The sequence below is a fragment of the Carettochelys insculpta genome, chromosome 5 (assembly GCF_033958435.1).
Source record: "Carettochelys insculpta isolate YL-2023 chromosome 5, ASM3395843v1, whole genome shotgun sequence".
Lineage (NCBI taxonomy): Eukaryota > Metazoa > Chordata > Testudines > Carettochelyidae > Carettochelys > Carettochelys insculpta.
Window position 1 is genome coordinate 24,547,167 of NC_134141.1, and position 20,357 is coordinate 24,567,523.

The 20,357-nt window shown below is 39.1% G+C and overlaps 1 protein-coding gene across 4 annotated transcripts in view; it reads left to right on the plus strand.

Moving 5' to 3' along the window:
- Positions 1 to 20,357, plus strand: part of TRPM3 (transient receptor potential cation channel subfamily M member 3) — a 503,278-nt gene that overhangs the window by 147,399 nt on the left and 335,522 nt on the right. The gene's annotated exons all lie outside the window — the stretch shown is intronic.

Sequence of the window (20,357 nt, forward strand, 5' to 3'; positions counted from 1 at the left end):
TGATAACTGCTTTTACTTTATTGCTGTGTTACATTACTGTCTTTTGGATAGAAGAGAATTAAATTTCTGAAGGGAATGAGGCTTTTAAAGAATTATAAATCAAACCTCTTTATTTAACTCACATAGTAATGTAAAGCTAGATGTTCCAGCACCAACACACTCACGCATCTTTCTTTTATCAGGAGCAACTGATTGCCAAGGAATTGAAAAGCCGTGACTGCTCTGCTGCTGTACTGGAAAGATCCAAAATGCTATCAAGTGGAATTTATATATGCTTGAGTTTGTTTTCTCAGGTAGACTGTTTTTCAAAACAATCAGGAAGATCTAAGCACAATAATAAGAGTTTGCAGAAGGGTGTGTGTGTGTGTGTTCCCACACCAGCTAGAATTCTTTAGAGAACTCTTTGCTAGAAGCCCTTTGAAAAGTGTCTACATGCATGCCACCAATTTCAGCCAACAGGGAGCAGATATGTGTGCGCTCATGCATGTGTATTTCTCATGTGGAGGAATTTGGTAGTACTGCAGAATCAGAGTTGCGTTCTAAACGGAGTGTAAAATTACTGGTTTTCCTCTAAGGGTTAGTTTTTAGGCTTTTTGCATTTTCTTTTAAATTAAATAAACAAAAAAAACCTATGTCTGTTTATAAGAGCTTTAAATACGAACACTGGCTGGATGTTTTTCTTGGCCCATCTGGCTTTTCATTGTTACAGATAGGAAATGTATCTTTTACTAAATTGTGTAGACACAAAATAGAGAGGTGGAGTATATATGATAGGCAGGTTTTGGGAAATTTAAATAGAGGGTCCACTTTAGCTCTTTTATACTGTACTGCATAGCTGAAAATTTGTATAGTGTACAGATGCATTGACTGATTGTGGGAACAGGGAGACACAATATTCTGCATTAAATAAAATATCCATTACCTGCTGCAATTTCTGCCACAATATATTGTGTTCAGAAGGAAAATTCTGGAGAAGTTAAGTTGTGAGGAACAGTAGGATGTGTAGGATAGTTGTAATAGATGCGTGCTGGAGCACAGTAGGGTTGCTGATTTTGGTTGCGTATATTTCTGGAAGTTTCATTGGCCGTGTCTATGCTAGCCAAAAACTTTGAAATTGCCATGCAAATGTCCATTTCGAAGTTTACTAACAAAGCGCTGAAATACATATTCAGCGCCTCATTAGAATGCGGGCAGCCACGGCACTTGGAAATTGACACAGCTCGTCCAGACGAGGCTCCTTTTTGAAAGGATCCCGGCTACTTCGAAGTCCCCTTATTCCTATCTGCTCGTAGGAATAAGGGGACTTCGAAGTAGCCTCTGGATGAGCCATGCGGTGGTGAGGTGCGTCAATTTTGAAGTGCCGCAGTCGCCCGCATTCTTGTGAGGCACTGAATATGTATTTCAACGCTTCATTAGTAAACTTCGAAATGGCCATTTGCATGGCCATTTCAAAGTTTTTGGCTAGGGTAGACGTAGCCATCGTGTGATGACAGTATCACAAAGCATAGACACCAGCGCATGGACAAGGGTGGAATGGTTCTTTGCGACTACCGGCTTACCCTCCCTCCTCAGGCTGTTCCTAGATGTTCCAAGCATACTGCACTGCTGCTGTGTTGGTGGCAGCAGCCTGCCAGCCTTACAATTTTCACAGTTATTTTATCAGGTTGCCAAAACTCTCCTGAGGTATTCATGCAAAAGAACGAGAAGGAAGTGGTGATTTTTAAGTTTGTTTCACCAAAAGTTGAATGGAATTGTATGGAATAAAGGAAACTCATTTATCTGCTCTGAGGGCTTTCTTACCCCCTACCCCTGCTGAATATTCTCTTCTGTTGCAAACCGCAGTGGTATGAGATCATCTAAAGAAAGGGTCATGAGAATTTGTTATAGTGAAAAATGTTAGGGAAGGCAAGCTGAATACAGGGCTTACTACTACCTGCTCCCAATAACAGATGTTTATGTATAAAAATTTAATAACTATGTCTGTCGAAGGGGTACTTAGATACAGGTTTCTAATGGAAAAAGTACATTCGCATATTTGCTGATTCTTTACACCCTTTCCCATCTTTTGCTCTGTCTGCACAGACTTGGAGAGCTGTCTGCCTGGAGATTCTTCTTCATTTTGGCTGGGCTATACCCCCCACCCGCCACTCCCTTCACTTTTTTCCTGTGCAGCCTTTTATCTCCTGTGAGCAAATTTGCTTTACTCCTCCCACCTACCTATTCTAACTCACTACAGAAGCCCTCTTAGGTCCACTCAGGAGGAGTAATTGGTGTTAAAAGTGACCTTACTGCTGGCTCAGCTGTTGGTTCCCATCACTCTCTCACAGGAAGATACAAGCCTTTAGATTGGGGTCAGCAACCTTTCCGAGGTGGAGTACCAAAATTTAATTTTTTGATCTCCTCTACGTAGTCTGAGTGTCAGTGATACTTTTTAAAGTCACTGATAGTCCTCCTTACAACAGCTTCCTTGATAAATAAAAATGCAGAGCTTTACTCTTTATGTGGTGTCTGGTAGCATTATCTGGTCTTTTTGTTAATTCACAGGCGGCATAGCTTTGAGCAAGCTCTCAGCTGCATGGGGGAGGAGGGGCAGGACTGAACTACCACCTCACATGCTGAACAAAATGGGCTCATGCGCTGCTCTTGGCACCCGTGCCAGAAGTTGCTATAGATATTTTGGTAGTATTCAATGATCGCTAGACTCAAAATGATCCTTCTAGTCATCCATAATCCAGTCATCTATCATCATCTTCTATTTGAGGACTGATTATCAGGAATTCTGTTGGAGTGTTCTTGAATATTGAAATAACATGACAGGATAAAGTAGTAGCCACCTTTGCACATAAATTAAGTCCTGCTTTCACTAATTTCTGGACTATCATGTAATATGAATTGGTATAAGATATCCAAAACTGACAGAATGACTTGGCAGGTTTTGTGTAATATATTTGAAAAATTTTGTTTCGCTAGTTGCATGGGCCAAAAAAAAAGTAATGTTTAGGATCAGTTGACATTGGTTGGTTAATTAAGGAAGTTAAAGTATGGTGCCCTAGCCTTCATAACAAGGGCAGGAGATGTATGGCAGGAGATAAATCACTTGATCATTGTCTTCTGTTCTCCTTCTCTGGGGCACCTGGCATTGGCCACCGTCGGCAGATGGGATGCTGAGCTTGATGGACCTTTGGTCTGACCCAGTATGGCCGTTCTTATGTTCTAAGTTTTTAAATGAAGAACAAATCAGTTCAAATATTTTCCCATAAGCTAGAGAAGATATTTTGTAGTTTTATTAGTGCATTGGAATTTATTTGCCAATGTATTTGTGTACAATCATTTCATTTTGAGAAGAACATTTGGGGAAAAATGCTTTGTCATTAAAGTAGGAATTAATTTCATCTGTTTTGTTTTTATATTGAGCATGTTGGTGTTTACAGAATGCAGTCCCTGGATCCTGAACATTTTCTACTCTTGAAATCCTGACACTGCTTTTAGGTGTTTAAAATCCTTAAAAATGAACAGGTGTTGAACTGAGCATGACTTAATGACTGGTTTCATTGGCTTTTTGCAAGATTCTGGAACATTAAATTGATCCCAAGATCATATAACTGAAGAATTACTCCCAGATTCAATTCACTCTGGCCCTAATCCAGCAAGTATACAAAAGTGACTTTATATATTCGGTACTGCTTCTATTGAGTGAAATGCTCTCTGACACAGCTAACAGATTGTGACATACTCAGAGTATTTCCCCGACCTGAAAACGAGCCCTATGCAGTCTCTGAAGTTTACCTCTAACCTTCAAAAGTTGGTGCATGAGAAGATATTACCTTATCCACCTTACATCTCTAATATATATAAGGATTCCCCCTGAATTTATTGTGATTATTGGCATGACTAAAACTTCTTGGATATAAAAAGTACTTGTAAGGTTGGACTTTGACATAAACAGTCATTCAAACTACTACTATTTCAGCTACATGAAAGTTTGTACTTACCTTTAAATGGTTAAAAGAGAGAAGTTTGAATAAAAGAACTCATTTCTGCTTCCTCCACATTACTGCTTCAGACAATTCATTGGGGGGATAAAATAGATTAATTACCTTGACTTTACAGCAGGAAATCCCCTGAAGTACCTGAACAGTCTGATTGTCAGTATAAGTTAGCTTGAAAGTATTATTTGATCATTTCAGTATTTTATTTATATATTCTGTAGTATTCATGTATGTCCAGATTAAAAGTTAATCTTGAAATGTACAAAATGCAGCAATACTACAAAGTTTTTTCAAGATAAGTGGACTTTTTTTTTCCCAGGCCACGTCTATTTGGCTGGTTTAGCTGAAATCAGCTTTGCCTGTCAGTTAATAAATTCAAAATGAGTTGTACTCAGTATATCCATAAATTTCAGTTTTCATCCAAAGCCAGTATAGAAAACAAACACAAGCCTTAAAATTATTATTTTTCCAGCCCCACCCAGTTCTACATGTTATGCACTGTGGTACTTGATGTGAAATAATGTAAAAATAATTTAAAGTAGGAAAAAGTGTTCTAAATCAAAATTGCATTTTGAAATCAAATTTTAATTTTTTTCTGAAATAAAATACTTGAAAATGATTTCTTTCTTTAATTTATAACATTTTTCCAGGGACATTTTGTCAAAATCAATACGATTTTCCAGCCAGCCCTAACTGAACTACAAACGGGGGAAGAAGAAACTTAAATCTACTTAACTGGTATGATCTTTCACCAGGTTTGCTCACAGATGGTGTTTTGTACAGAAGGAGTTAAGGTATAATAGCAGGATCTGTTTCTGTGCAAAGAGAAACTGAAATGATCTGTGGAAATTACCCTTCAACATTTTACAGGAAATATATATTTACAACTATCGTAAGCTCCTAAAATGTAATATGTTAATATGTTTTGTTACTATGTCGTTGTGTTGTGTTGTCCTTCATCTTATGATTTGTTTGTGTTATTTTTGCAAGGCTAACACCATAAGTAATAAAATTTGACTAACTGGTAAGATATAATGTTAAGGTACTGCATGACTGTATCCATACGCATTTGTGACACTGTCTGCAAGTCTTCTGGAGTAATCCCAGGAGTTTGTATAGCACCTTTCAGCAGAGGGTCTCCATATATTTGAGCATTGATGTATTAACTCTTTCATTTCCAGGCAACACCTTGCTACACCAGAAGTTCAGGGAAGATCCAAGTACACTAAACATGACTTAAAACTTTGAACACTACAAAGCTGGTCCTATAAATCAGTGTTTCTTAAGCTATATTCTGCGGAATACTGGTGTTCGTAGACAGCTCATAGATGTGCCAAGAGTATCTGACACTTTTGGTATCATACACTGATGCTATATATTTTCTGTTATTAAAACTAGATGCAATGTTACTACTTCATTCCTATGATACCTGATTAAATTACTTCATTTTGGTTTTGCGATATGTGCTTCTGTTTGGGTTTTAATTTGTTTGCTTTTGTTTTTGGTCTGACAACAAGTTTTTGAAAAAGGTGTTCATAGGTGTTCCATGGTCTCAAACAGTGTAAGAAACACTGCTATACACCAGAATTTAGCTGCCATTTGACTTGACTGGTATAGTATTATTTGCAAGCTGTGTGTTTTTAAATAAAATAAATAAATAAAGGTGCCTCACCAAAATAATGGTATGTTAGAATCATGATATTTAGAGAATAGAAAATGTTTCGTTTTGTTTTTTTAAATTTCATAGTTCTAAAGCCCTTTAGGTTGATGTTTTTAAAACTTTGCCCACAAATGCAAAAGCTAGAAACTTACTTGGAGAGGAAAAATAACTGCAGAGATTTTCAGCTCAGTGTTTGCCTTGCTTGTAGAGGGGAGGTGGTAACCTCAGCTCTGTGCCTTGGCTGGGGGAGACCAAAGGATCTAGCCCAGCAGGACAAGGTTATGAGGAGCCCCAGAGAGTAAGAAGGGTTGTCAGTGGCATGATGAGCACATTGGGGAACAATCCTAAGGGGTCTTTCGTGATTGCATCCCATCACACCGACCTGTTGACCTGCTCTGCAGGCTTCCCATCCAGCCCACTGCTCCCTACTCCCTGCTGTTCTCCTCCTCTTCTGAGCAGATCAGTGCTGCTTTTGTTTGATCCTCATACACCACAAATTGTACTGCTTCATCTTCTACTTCATCCAGATGTCATTGATTCCCACACGTAACAAATGAGGGAGTTAAGCCTCACTACACTTCTTGTTGCTGATGGCTCAACTGATACAGAGAGATTAAAACTTAATCTCCACTCTCATTGCAGGAAGCTTCCGTTTCTATTAAGTGAACGAAGGTAAAAGCATCAAGCAGCTACTGTGCGCCTATTCCTCTGTCTGCTTCTTGCTAATTCCTCTCCCCCCGACCTGCTCTTTCACTGACGACTGAGAGGAACACTGCCATGTAGGCTAGTAGCTATCTCTCCGCAAGGGAGAACAGCGGGTAGGCACACTTCTACCTGCATGTGGATGTGGTCAGTCATCAGATACTTGGAAAGAAGGAAGAAGGACATGGGACGTCCAAAAGCTTGACTGAGGTGATGAGGAGGGAAGACTCAGAGTACAGAGAAGTTGTATAGGTTAAGCTAGATCTGAGGTGGGTGGAAAGCACATGTGAGAGGTCCTGGGAAGGGTGAGAATGTCTAAGTTCAGGGGAGCCAAAGAATTGCTGGCCTTGTGGGACAAGGGGTATGTGTGGGGTGTCTCTGTGCTCCTGGGAGGGTGAGTCCTCAGCCAGAAAAGGCAGGGGTGACCTGTAGCACAATGAGTTCCCCCTCCCCTGCCAGCCCTTAATTGCTGCAAGATCGTGCCACATGGTGTGCTGGTGGCAATTTAAAGGGCTGGGAACCCTGAAGCCTTTTCAGTTTCCAGGCCGTGGGACAATTGCCTCCTTTGCCTCCCTCCCTCCTGCCCCTTCTGTTGGAGGGCCTGTCCAAGTTTCATTGCCCATGTGGAAGTCCATCTGAATATGATTGTACCTAGTAGTGACCTATTTTTGTCAGGTTTTCCTCTTGGTTTGTTTGAGCAAAATTTATTTTGCAAGGGGCACATTTAACCAATATTCATTCCCTCTCCCTCTCTGAACCTTCAGGGTATGGCTTGGGAAATGTTGATAGAATTTTCCAGGAGGTTCAGAAATGCTGAGGGGAGTGATAATTTCATACTTCTCTGAAGTGTTGCAGTGTTAAGAGGATGCCACCTTCCAACAGCCAATTAGTATTTGAGCAGGGAGACACAGTAGAATGGTTCCCATGGACAGTGCATTGTGGTGACTTCCTCAGAAGATTTGCAATATTGACTGGATGCCAGTTGAATGTTTAATTGGAAGTCACTGAGTGGGTTTTATTTGAAGGGGAAAAGATCCATTTTCAGAATTTGTTTTGCTACTTACTCTGGCTCAATATTCAGTATATTAAGACAAAATTAAATAAGTTTCAGCCAAAAGGGGAAAAAAACAGGATTTTTAAAAAAAATCTATTACATAGTCCATGGAATTTTCTAACAATATCTAAATGAATATTTTAAAAAGTCTGAACTCTTCAAGTCTCCTTGTCTCTGCCAGATGTATAGCCTCTGAACATATGTTTTTCTGTTAAGCAGAAACCCTTTAAAGATTTGTATATTGTTAGTGTCTTCCACAATAAACCACCTAGACAATTTAGAACACATTAAAAAACCCAGATAAGAAGGGCTCTTCCTGACCTGTTGGGACAGTAGCAATAATTTAGATTCTTGCAGGCCAGACCAAAGCGGGGCTTGTGGGTAATCCTGTTTAGCAGAGACTGCACAGTTTCCCTGAAATGAGCCACACTCAGTGTTAGAGTAGACAGATGCAATTCAGTTCATTTTAATGGAGATGTGCCTGCTTAAATCAGTGCTAAAGTATTTTTGGTTCCTATAGGGAGAATGCATCTCAGTCATTTTTCTCCATTCCATCCTCAGCCAGAAGAAAGCTATGGAAGAATGAAGGGAAGGGGAAGTTCCAAAATGAGAAAGGAAGTAATATACTGTATGTGTTGTTGCATAAGGCCAAGGTAAAGGAAGGAAAGAAAAAAACACTAATTATAGTCCATATTGTATATAAACAGTAGTCTCTGGGGAACTCATTTTTATTTTCTTATTGTTACCATTTTCAAGTAGCAATCCTTCGAAGGACCCTGAATGATTTTAACTGAATGACGTTAGGTAGAATTAAATATATCTGTTTTTTCTTTTCAATTGATTGAACGCTATGGTGTATCTAATGTTTGTTTTCACTTCTCAGTAGCCAGTTTTTTATTGTGCGGTCAGCTCCACTGGTGAAGTATTAGTCTTGGGAATTCACTAGCAGACTAGATAATGCAGTCATTGCATTAAATGTAATCCGCCTTACTTTCAGTATTCAAAGGGAAAATATCAATATTTTTAGCAACTCTAAAGAATAATAGAACTGTATCTTATTATTTAGTTTCAGATTAAAATACCTGACAAAATTCTATTTGGCATTACAAGAAGTGTTATATAATCTCTTAAAATAAAGGTAAAATAATGTTTAAAGTCCTAAATCTAATACCACTGCTGTTCATAATGAGATTTCAGCACAGAATCTAAATCAAAATGGCATTTATGCCTGAAACTGAATTAAAAGAATGTGGCAAATCTTAAAAAGTTATGACTTAGTCCTACAATAGTGCGCAAAGCTTCTTAATTCTGGTCTTAGACTTGGAAATTTTTTTGTATGTGAGGACTCAATGCATCCCTCTTGACTTCAGTGGGATTTTTCAATTACTTGAGTTATATTAAGATGAGGATGTAAACTGAGGAAAAATTCACTTAAAATGATTTTTTTAAATATACACAATGTCAAAAACTAAGTATTAGTTCTTCCAGTTGAAACCAGAATCCTAATTAAATTGTTTGTTTCTGTACTGCAGAAAATCGGAAACAAACACTTGTATTGCTGTATAGCGACTCCTGTGGTGGGTGTGAGGAGTGGTTTCGCATACAGGAGGAGGGATAGCTCAGTGGTTTGAGCATGGGCTTTGTAAGTGAGTTAAATCCTGCAGGAGGCCATATAGGGATCTGGGACAAATAGGTTTAAAAAAACAAACAAACCCAGTAGTAGTAGTTAATGATGGTGCTTGGTCCTGCCAAGAGGTCAGGGAACTGGACTTGACCTCTTGCGGTCCCTTCCACTTGTATGAGATACATATATTGCCATATATTTATTTATATAAGAATATTCAACTGGAACTACCTAAAAGAAATATTTGTTGAAGCAACAAACATGAAGCCAACTCTGATAATCCCAGGTGATAGTTTTCAGGCTTCACTTTAGATGTCTCTTGTAAATATTTTTTCCCCATCAGAGATTGAAAATAACAATCTTTAGTGAGTAAATACAATGTGAGAGTACATTGTACATTTATTGTCAGTAATAACAGAAGAAATCTATGCAGACAAGTTGGCACTACATTTCTCATCATGATGTTTCCCTCCCTGATGCTTTCAAGTTTCATTTTTTATAGCTTCTTCCACCTGCAGAGATGAACCCAATGTCTCATAGGGATTTATCTTTTTAAAGTGTATGAATCAGTCTCTGTTTATAATGAGGCATGGATAGGTCCATTAGAATTATTCTTGTTAATCCCATTTTCTGAGTTGGTGATAAAAAAGCTGTTTGAAAACTAAAACTTGTGCTATGTTTCAAGTTTAAACTATTCAGTTGTGTTTGGTTGTTTCAGCTATTGCTCAAATGGAGAGAAAAATACTAAATGTTTACCTGGAATCCTAAGCTTTTAAAGGGTGCATGCAGAAAGCATGCAGTGTATTAACAAAAAAAGTAATAATCTTAATGTCTTATCTTGTCTGCTTCCAGACATTGTGAAAAGGGCTGAGAAGTTTTGAGCTCTAACTCTGATTGCATGAGTTGTCTTCCAAAATGCTTGTGCATGCAACTTCCATTCCAAAACAATAATTTAAATATTTGAAATCGACACTATACAAAATTTTCTTCTAATAGTAGGAGGAGTTGCCATGTGTCCTATACACCATAACCATACATTAATAGTTGTGAAACTAAGAATGATTCATACACTTGAGAAATTCCTGAAGAATCTAATTCATGTCTAATCTGTAACCATAGTGTTTATAGTTCAGAAATTAGTGGCTACCCGTCCAGAGTAGGACTTGCTTGCAGTGTGTGATGCTACAGCCTCCTACAGCCCCAGAGTCTAAAACAGTGGTTTTCACACCATGGCACGCTGGTGGACTGTGAGAACTGTCCAGGTGTCCCATGAAATTTCATCAATTTTCCCTTGCTGTGGCTCTTTGCAGAACCACTGTGGGAGAAACTGATGACACCGTGCCAGCTGGGACTCGGGCAGCCTATATGCTGTTCACTAAAGTTTTTACATTCTACATATTTTCTTACATGTGCTGAAAGGCTGTTTGTTTTGTTTTTTTTTTCATATGAACATAACTGAAATTTCAGTTGGTTTGGATTGCATTATACAGGTGGATGGGGGGAGGCTGCTAATTGCAGAGAGGAAAAGTGGGGCCCAACATAAACAGTTTGCTTTCCCCGGTCTAGATAATACTTAAACCTCCTTGAGAGCAGAGCGCTGGGCTTGAGGTCCCTTCCATTCCTATGATTCTATGAAAAATGGCAAGTGCTTAGAAAATATATTTGCAGCCAAAGTGGAACCATTGGCCAAAACCTCCCTGAGGGAAGAAAGCAGTGAGCCATGATCGTTGCAGTCTTGATCTTGCTTCAGAAGAGCTCTGTGTCCTGAATCCAAAATGTGGAGATGGTTCAGTTTCTGTCCAATGTCTGTGCAGCAGTTGGAGGTAGCCCAGAATTCTGCCTTTATATTTATTTCAACAATCTGTCATATATTCTGAACACAGAACAAGAATTTTACTTCTGCTATTGGATTCTGGATTCCCAGGAAGATCTAAATCTCATCATTTCACCTAGGGGAGGGTAGTGCGTACAATCCCTGAAGAGGCTATTTAGGGATCTGGGGCAAATAGATTAAAAAATGAAATCCATCAGGGATGGTGCATGGTCCTACCAAGAGGGCAGGAGACTGGACTTGATGGCCTCCTGAGGTCCCTTCCTGTTCTATGAGATGTGTATCTCCATACATTTATTTTTTTCATTATTTTATTTTCCTTACAGATGTTATTCAAAAAGCTCAGTTTTGAATAGATTTATTCATGTCATGGATTCTGTTTTCCATCCATCCTTTTTGTTTCTCATCAGTCATATGAGCCACTTGTTTAATGAGGGAAATGAAATCAAAATTTAAAAGGACTCAGTGTTTGAAAAGCCTTATTAAATATAATAGCTTGTTAAATGCTGAAATATAAAAGATGTTCTTACTGATGGACAATTCTGAATAATTTTCAGTTAAATTTCTACTATTTGATGTAACCCCATGGACTCCATGAGCCACAAAAGTGCTGTATTTTATGGTGTCCTTCCAACCAAGATATTGCAATTTATTTCCAAAGAAAGAAAGGTTAAACATATGAATCATTAAATACTTTCAGATGTATCCTTCATAAAAGATTAAGATTGAGTAAAATAAGAACCAACATGAGCTTTCACCCAAATTGCAAACTGAACTTTCAGAAACTTTCTCCTGTGGGTGTTTGTGTCACATTAAACGAAATAAATCATGTTTGTGGGCGCACCATTTCCCAGAACCAGTCCAGAACAGTTATAATTTTTATAATAGTTTATAATAGTAGGTGTCTGTGGTTATGGACCCATCAAAGGAGTACCAAAATGATCTGTAGATTTCTTGAAATGAAGTAATAAGTAAGCAAGCATTTCTAAAATACGCTGTGAAGTTTGGCTTTTCTTAAATTCTTCTTACAAATACAAATTTTTCAGAAAGTCAGTTATTAAGTTATCCACAGAGAACATCACCTCCGTATTGATTTGTCAAAGGTAGGCCAGTTCTCCATACCTGAAATTAGCTGTTGTCCATCTGGCAAGTCCTGGGACATAATATTCAGAGGTCATAAGAAAGAAACAAGCAATGCATTAATATTTCAGATTAATGTTAATGTTTTAAATTGAAAAAAATAGTTATTTTAGAAGGATAAATATTCAGTGTATGCTAAGCTCGCTATTGGTCATGTCAGCTTGAATAATTTCAATGAAATTTGACTGGAAATTGATTAATTTTCTGTTATAGGACAGAAGAAATTGGAACAAGGGAGGAACTTATCATACATTTGTTCTTATTTTATATTGCCTACAATGGGCTAGGAATTTAGGAACCAAGGAAGGAGAGAAGGTCTCTGTTTCATAATCACAACGAAGGAAGAGGGAGGTTACCAGGGAAAGCAAGTAATTGAGAGGCGCTGCTTAGATAGGCCTTGATACTTCCTTTTTTCAAATCCACTTATTTTGCCACCTCTTACTGGAGGGATGGCTGAGGATTATAGGCCTGTGAGATAAATGTGCATTAAAAGAGTAGTCCAGGGTAGAATCACAGAAGACTGAATCTGGGAATGGGTGATAGGTGCAGAGGATTTCTTGGTAGCAAACACGGTGATAAGTATAGGAGGAGACAAAGTAGTCATCCAGTTTGAGCTAAAATGTGAAGATACAAAATTACCTGGATAAAAGACAAGTAATGTGAATACTTAGTGTAATGCAGCTTTAAATGAACACAGTTACCTTGACATGTAATATTTATTATTCAGGTTTTGATTGAACTGATCATATACAAACCTGTTTTATTCTTTAATTTCCTACAAATGTAAATACCATTTACTGGTATCATAGGTGGGGGAAGCGAATGTCTTCCCAAACTGCCTCACCTGGCACCACCCAGGCTCTGTGGGAGGCTCCCAGGGCCATGCTTTCACAGGCTGAGGGCCAGCAGCCCCATTGTGTGTGTGTGGGGGGGGGGGGGGGAATGGGTACTGGCCACAGTGGGGGGTGAGGCCTGGGGCAGAAGAGGTATGGCTTTGGTGTCTTGCCTCCCCCAGCTGTGGGGTCACCCATTGCCTATGGTAAATATGATTCAGCTAATGGGGAAAACTGGTTGGTCCAATATTCTGTTTTTCCATCTTTCCTGTGTCTGATATTCCAAGCTGCAGTCCAGATGAGTGTAAGTCCAAACTTGGACTTTACAGGGCACTGCACAGATGCAAGTTTTTAACCGTGGCCAAAGGAGAGGCAGGTGGTGCCACCTCTCCTGGAACTAGTGCCCCATTCCAGCAGCTCCTCCTGGCTGTGCAACTGTAGTGCCCGCAGGCCCACCACGAGCAAGCCTGTACAACTCCTGGTAAGAGATGCTCTTGGCAGCTGGGCACAGCTGCATGGCTAGGAAGAGCTTCCAGAATGAGGTGCTGGCTCCTAGAAGTGCCAGCACTACCTTCCACTCCTTGGGCTGCAGCATCTCTTGGAACTAGAGATTTGCAGCTCATCAGATACAGTCACTCCTCACTATGTTGCTCTGATATGTTGTTTTATACTTACCCCATTGAAGCGTTGAAAAAAATGACGTGTGAATTCCTTGAACTTAAGTTGTTAAGTCCTGTAGAAAACAGAAAATCAGCATACCTTCCCAGAATCCTCTGCAACTTTTCTCTGTCTCATGTTGCACATTGCATAAAAATGGTTTTAAAACACACTTTGGATTAGGATAATTTCTTTAAATGTTGCTTAAAATGCTTTAAATGCATGGTACATTTGGGTTTGAATGGTCACATAGGCAAAATTTACACTCTTACAGTCCCTATCCACCTTTGTTTACATTACTTCTTAGGGTGGGAATTTCCTCAGATGTCGATTCGCTTGTTGCACCTTTACGACCCTTTCCCCGACGGATATCGAGGACCACTTTACTAACTTCTGGTAGTGCATATCTGCATCCCTGGGTAGAAAATTGTATCCAGGCTGGGCTGTATCCCAGGCAGCAGGCTGGTCACTCCCTGAGTGTCTATGTATAGCTGCCACATGCCACCACACTCCAATCACACCCTGGCTTCCATCAGCCTGTTGTTAATGATAGTGACTGTACTTATTCCCAGCCCTACATTTTTCCCTAAACAAGTGTGTTCTGCACTGTCGCACCCTCTTCTGAAGAGTCCCAATATTGGAGGTCAGTTGTTCCTGTATTTAACTACAAGGTGACAGTCAGTCAGAAATAGGTATGACAAATGAAGATAACATCATTTTTAGTAACTGAACTTTGAAAATGAGACTTAATTCAAGGTGAAATTCTCCTTGATTTCCTTGATTCTTGTCCTTAATTCAAGGTTTATCCTTAATTCAAGGTTCCCAAATTCTCAAGATAGAATCAGCCCTCAGAGTGCAAAGCGCTTATTTTTTTTCTCTTCAAAGAAAGAAAGGGGAAGAAGCCATGCGGGGGGAGGAGTGTTCCCTTTGAAATACACTTTCCTGAGGGTTGCCTCTGGACCCACAATGGGCAATCTAAGCTAGTGAGTGGGTCATATGAGCTACCCCTTTTCAGCTCAGTGGGTCACAGCATTGTTGCAACCCAGGCAGTCTCCTGAGAGAGGGTAGTTTTGCTAACTGTGCTTGCATACCTAGAATTTGTGGGGTTTGCTGATTGACCTGTAGCAGTGCTTTGATAAGATGCAAAGGGAGTACGTGATTCTCACAGTCAGTGTTGCCTGCAATCGGTATGCACCTCATTTCCCATGCCATTGCTTTTATGTCTGTGTTACTTTAACACCAGTAAGGGGAAAAAACTGCAGATGGAAACCAGTGGAATCTGGCAACCCTGTGCATGGGTAATGGCAAAATGTGTTGTGGTCATGTGCAGAACCCTGAGGAGCCACAGGTTGCCCACCACTGCCTTAGACAGAGCTGTGAGGGTGGCATCCAGGAGTCTTATGGTGAAAGAGATTCTATGCTGCTTTTTGCTAAAAGCAGATACATGTGTTCATGCCCCTTTGTTATTTGAAAGACCTCTATTATTTATGTGTAAATTCAAGTAACCACGCATTGCTGCTTTTTTTTTTTTTTGAGGTAGCTTTGCTTAACTCCTCCTGCCAAATTGGGTCTCTGTGAGGTTGAATATTTGCTACCAACATTATTCAGGAAGAATTTCTAACTTTATATGTAATGTTGCTGCATACAGTTCACTGTTTTATTATTTACCAATGAGGTATTTGTGTGAAGATGGGTGCATTTGGTCACAATATATAGCTGCTAATAAATATTACACATTAATAGGTGATGAACTTCAGCGTGGACAGCTCCAGTGGTTAGGAAATCTTTGTCACTTCAACTTCAAGAGATTCTTCCTGAAATTAATGGTATTAAATTAGAATTAGTAAATTCACACAGTCAGCATTTCGAAAGGAGCCTGAGGGACCTAATCAGTACTCATGTACCAACAGTGAGGTTTGGATGCTTAACTTCAGTAGTTTCCTTTGAAAATCCCAACCAGTGACAATATAGTTCTTATTTTTCAAGAACCTTCAAATACATGCTGAATAGTTCTCCATTTTTCACTAACCTTAGTCATGTACAGGGTTGTAATGTTAGCTAAATGAGAAATAGGATTTTTTTTAAATATTCTGCTGGTGTTATAATTATACTGCCGTCTCGATCTCCTGTGAGCACAAAGAACCTTCTACAGTGTTAGAAATATTATTTATCAGCTACTGAAAAGTTGAAAGCAGATTTAACTACATAAGTTTCTGGTCTCGTCGAGAACATTGAGTAATATAAGCCAGTGGTTTTTTGCTGAAGCCTGTTTTGCACAAACATATCTCAGAAAATCAAACCACCTTTTTCACTCCAGAAGGAATTTTGAATAGATTTACAGAACATATTGACAAATCTGCCTGAAACAGTTCTTCCAGTTTGAACTGAACTGAAGTTTTACTTATGGATTTTATTTTTTTTGTGGTTGCTTCAAAAGATCATGTAAGCATGTGTGCAGTGAATATACTCCATTGTCAGATACTATATTTATAGATTCAAGATTAGTTTTGTGTCAGTGAAATTTCTGTACAATCGCTGGAGAGAGTTGCAGTAGTCTTAAAACAATGAATGCTGAATCAATCCTATAAACTTTTAATTTATAAAACATATAGTTTGTATTTGGCAAATTGAATACAGATGAACAAGGTGATGCAGATACAGAACAGGCTAACACCGTTCTTAGAAGTGTTAACCCAAATATGTCATACGTCAATTGGAAAGTGATTGTCCTGCTCAACTTGGTACTGATCAGACCTCAACTGGAGTGCTATGTCCAGTATTGGTTGTCATGCATTAGGAAATTTGGGCAAATGGCTAGTCCACAGGAGAGCAACAAAAATTAGGGCAATTTTGGAAAGCTTGACTGTCACAGGGTAGACTGGGCCCTGAAGCCTTCGAGTAGTCCTGCCAGAAAAGGGCAATGGAGGTCCTCCAAGCTGCCTAGAACTGCTGTGTTGGAAGCAGGCAACCAGGGGCCAGCAGCTCAGTATAGAAGAGCTGCAGGACCAGATCAAGACAAGTACTTTGCTGGAGATGGAGGAGACCAAATAGTGCTCTGGGGTGGCTGCTGCTACTCCACTGGGACAAGGTGCTGAGGTAATGGTGAAGACAGTGCTGGGGTGAGAGCCATGTGACCCAGGGAATTATAGCAGCAATGCAGCTATTTAACAAGAGGTAGCAGACAGCTGCTATCTCTAGGGTCCTGGGTTGGGACCCAGAGTAGAGGAAGGGCGGGTTCTTCTCCCGAAGTCCCCTCCCCAGCCCTCTATAAGGTGAAAGTGGCCTCTAGACAATGAGGCACCCCAGAGAGGACAACTGAACTATGGTCACCCAGCTGAAAGCCTAGGCCCAAAAAGGCTTTGAGTGTGTGAAGATGTTGCCTCCAGGGAAGGAGCCCCCTGGAGTACCACTCTACTCCTGACCACAGACAGACAGACAGAAATTGCAAGGGCGCTGAGAGAGATCCCTGTCAGAGGTGTGTGCTGAAAAGCGTTTACTTTTGCTGTATTTCACAGACAGATGATCTGTGCCCTGGCCAGAAGGCTGTCACTGAGGAACAGCCACAAGCAGAATGTGCAGGCAAGCATACTCAACCGGGGGCACTTTCAAGCTGGGTGTGCACCCTGTTATGCTGACCTATGAAGAAAAGTTTTTTTGTTTTTTTTTTAAATTAACATACGTACCACTAGGCCTTCTCCCACCATATCCACAAGGTTGATTTGTTATCTTTGACAAAAATATAAAAAGTATCTGCTGCTTAGAAGGAAGGGATTAATAGAGATTACTAATAATTCATGCTGTGTTTTATGTGACTCTTATTTTGGAGACTATAATTTTCAGAATAAGTTAGCTAATTTTTCTTAATAGAAAGAGGGTTATTGTTCTTTCAGCAGCTGTGAACATGGTAATCCCAGGCACCTCACACAGGCATAAATAATAAAAACAGTTTTTTAATGCTGATACAAAACACATGGCATTCCCCCACTCCAATTTATATTGTTTCATACACCAGCTTTCATTTAGTATGTATCCCAGAAACATTCAAATAAAAAAAGCTTTGAAATTTTTAAGCTCTAACTTACATTTTATTACTCAAATATTGCTCAGCATCACACTGCTGAGGTGTGGCATCTGGTTTAGAGATGAACTCATATTAACTCATCAGATATTAACTAATGGAGACTAGCTAAATATCAAACACAGTTTATCTGTACCTTAAGTATGTAAGTAATATGTTGTCATATTGGTGTTAACCATATCAGGAACTGCATAATTAGATGGTGCATCGATTTCTGCTAGTAAGTACATGGAATTAAATGCACATCCATTGAACCAATTTTTTTTCCAGACTGCAAAATTTGTCCTGTCATCTAGATTATAGTGAGCAAAATATTGTACGTTCCTAAAATAAAAGTTAGTCATTGACTGTAAGCTTCCTTCTATCGTAATGCTTAAAATGCACTTGATAGTGCTTAGGCAGCTGATGCTGTGTGTCCCTTGCTTATTACACATAATTTTCATCACTGTTGTGTTACTATACACTTTTATCATATACTGTTGGAGAACAGAATGCCTTTTTTATTTATAAATGTACAGTGCCAAGTCCAGTGTGGGTTAGGGATTCTGTGTTACTGCAGTAGAAATATTAAATAATATTCAGACAGGTTATTTTAATTAGGGTTACATTTTATCCTCAGATGAGATTTGCAGTCATCCGTTCACTTAGAGGCCTTCAGTTGTGTTTCAAATAGGCCCTTATGCTCATCATGTTAGTTCCCAATGAGACACTACACAGAAGTTAAGGATCTACACTTGCTACTACTTTTTCTGTACTGGGACCTAAAACAGTAAGTTCAGAACAGTTTCCATAGTTGTTTTTAGCAACATGTGTTCCTAGCTTTATGCTTCCACCCACGGCTCCAGAAAAATAATAGATGACAGGCTGCTACAGGAATATAAAATAACTGTGCTTCTGTCCTGTCACTTTTGTGTTGTGTTCTCTCCCTCTCTAAGAATGCTGATAACTTCATTTCACAATAGATTTCAAGGATAAACTTTGCTTTGACATTTCAGTTTTGACACGTTCATGAAGGAAGCTCATTCGTTTTGGTGTTAGAAAATCTGTGGTTCAATATGTTATAGACAATATGTTGTGCCTCTTTAATTTCATTGTAGAATACCAGTTATGCGGAACAGAATTGTGGAGTTTTAGCAGTACCTTCCATGATGAAACCAAGCCATCCTCTCCAAGGGATTTAAAGATGGGTTGGCTGTGCATGAAACTCTCCAGATGGAATCCCATTAGTCAAAACAGTGACATAAGTGATAGGAATGTTATTTATTTCATGCAATGTATATTTCTAATTTCTATTAGTGATTTTGTTGCTGTCACAGCTTTGTCTTACTGATACAGAATGACTGAATCATTTGGGAGTTCAGTCCTCAGTGTACTTTAACATTAGAGTTGAAAACCCTGTATGTTTTCCTGTTCTTGAAGAAAATGTTTTCCTTCTCACTGGATTAGTTTCAAACCACTACACATTTTTTCTTTGTTCAAATATAGTAGAAATATTATTCAACATAATATGTAAAACACCTAAGGTAGCAAACCATCTTATGTCATTACATTCTTTACAGTAATTAATTTGAGATGTAGTGAAAATACTGTGTGGAGCTCGTAATGTAAATTTGGGTTGTCATGGATACACATGGGGAGACTCTCTTTATAAATTTATTGATTCTGACAATTTATTTTTAGTGCATAACATTAGTTTTCCCAAAGAGAGAGAGAGGATGTAATGAGGTTCATTATCATTGCTCTTATTAAATCTAACTACAGTGCCCTTTTCTTCTTCTGTTCCCAACCTAAAGATATTTTAAAGCCTACAGGCACACTGTAGTGTCTGATGTCAAAATGGCTGATGAGGTCTCAAGGGCTTTCTTTCACATACTTGATTCCTTGCGTGCCTGTGAGCCAAAGAGGCTTAAAATATAAACTGCAGGTTAAACTGCTACTATAACATAATCTAGCAGGAAAAGGCATGCTTTTGGATTTGAAAATGTTCCAGTTGCTGTTTGATACCGTACTAATTCAATTAGATGAGGTGTGCTACATAAAGCTGTATGAGCTAAATAATTTATAGAACTTCCCTGTCAGTAAATAAAAACAAAAAAGCAGTCATATAACACTTTAAAGGCTAGCAAAATAATTTATTAGGTGATGAGCTTTCATGGGACAGACCCACTTTTTCAAATCTGTAGCCTTACCAGAACAGACTCAGTATATAAAGCACAAAGGTCAAAAAATTATTATCAAGGTTGACAAATCAGATGGAAGAGCAGAAAGAGGGGTGCATGGAGCGGAGATGTTAAGTGTTAGGTCAAACATCAAAGTATGTAATAGAGTCCTTATAACAGGTCAGGTAATGCTGTCCCTGTTCAAACCACGTGGTAATGTGTTGAATTTGAATAAGAATGTTAGTTCTGAACATTCTCTCTGTAGATGGCTGTTAAAGTCTCTTTTCTCCAGAACACAAACTCTCAGGTCTTTAACAGAATGGTCCACTCCATTAAAGTGCTGGCTGACAGGTTTGTGCATTTGGAGTTTTTTGATGTCTTCTCTGTGTCCATTCGTTCGTTTGCAGTTTGCCCAATATACAGTGTGTGGGCATTGCTGGCACATGATGGCATATATGATGTTAGTTGAGGAATAAGAGAATGTGCCCCTAATTCTGTAATTAATATGGGTAGGTCCAGTGATGGTATCTCCAGAATATGTGGACAAAGTTGGTAAGGGGGCTTGCTGCAAGGATTTAGGATAGGCTGTAGGTCTTTAACGATGCGTTGCAGTGATTTGAGTTGGGGGCT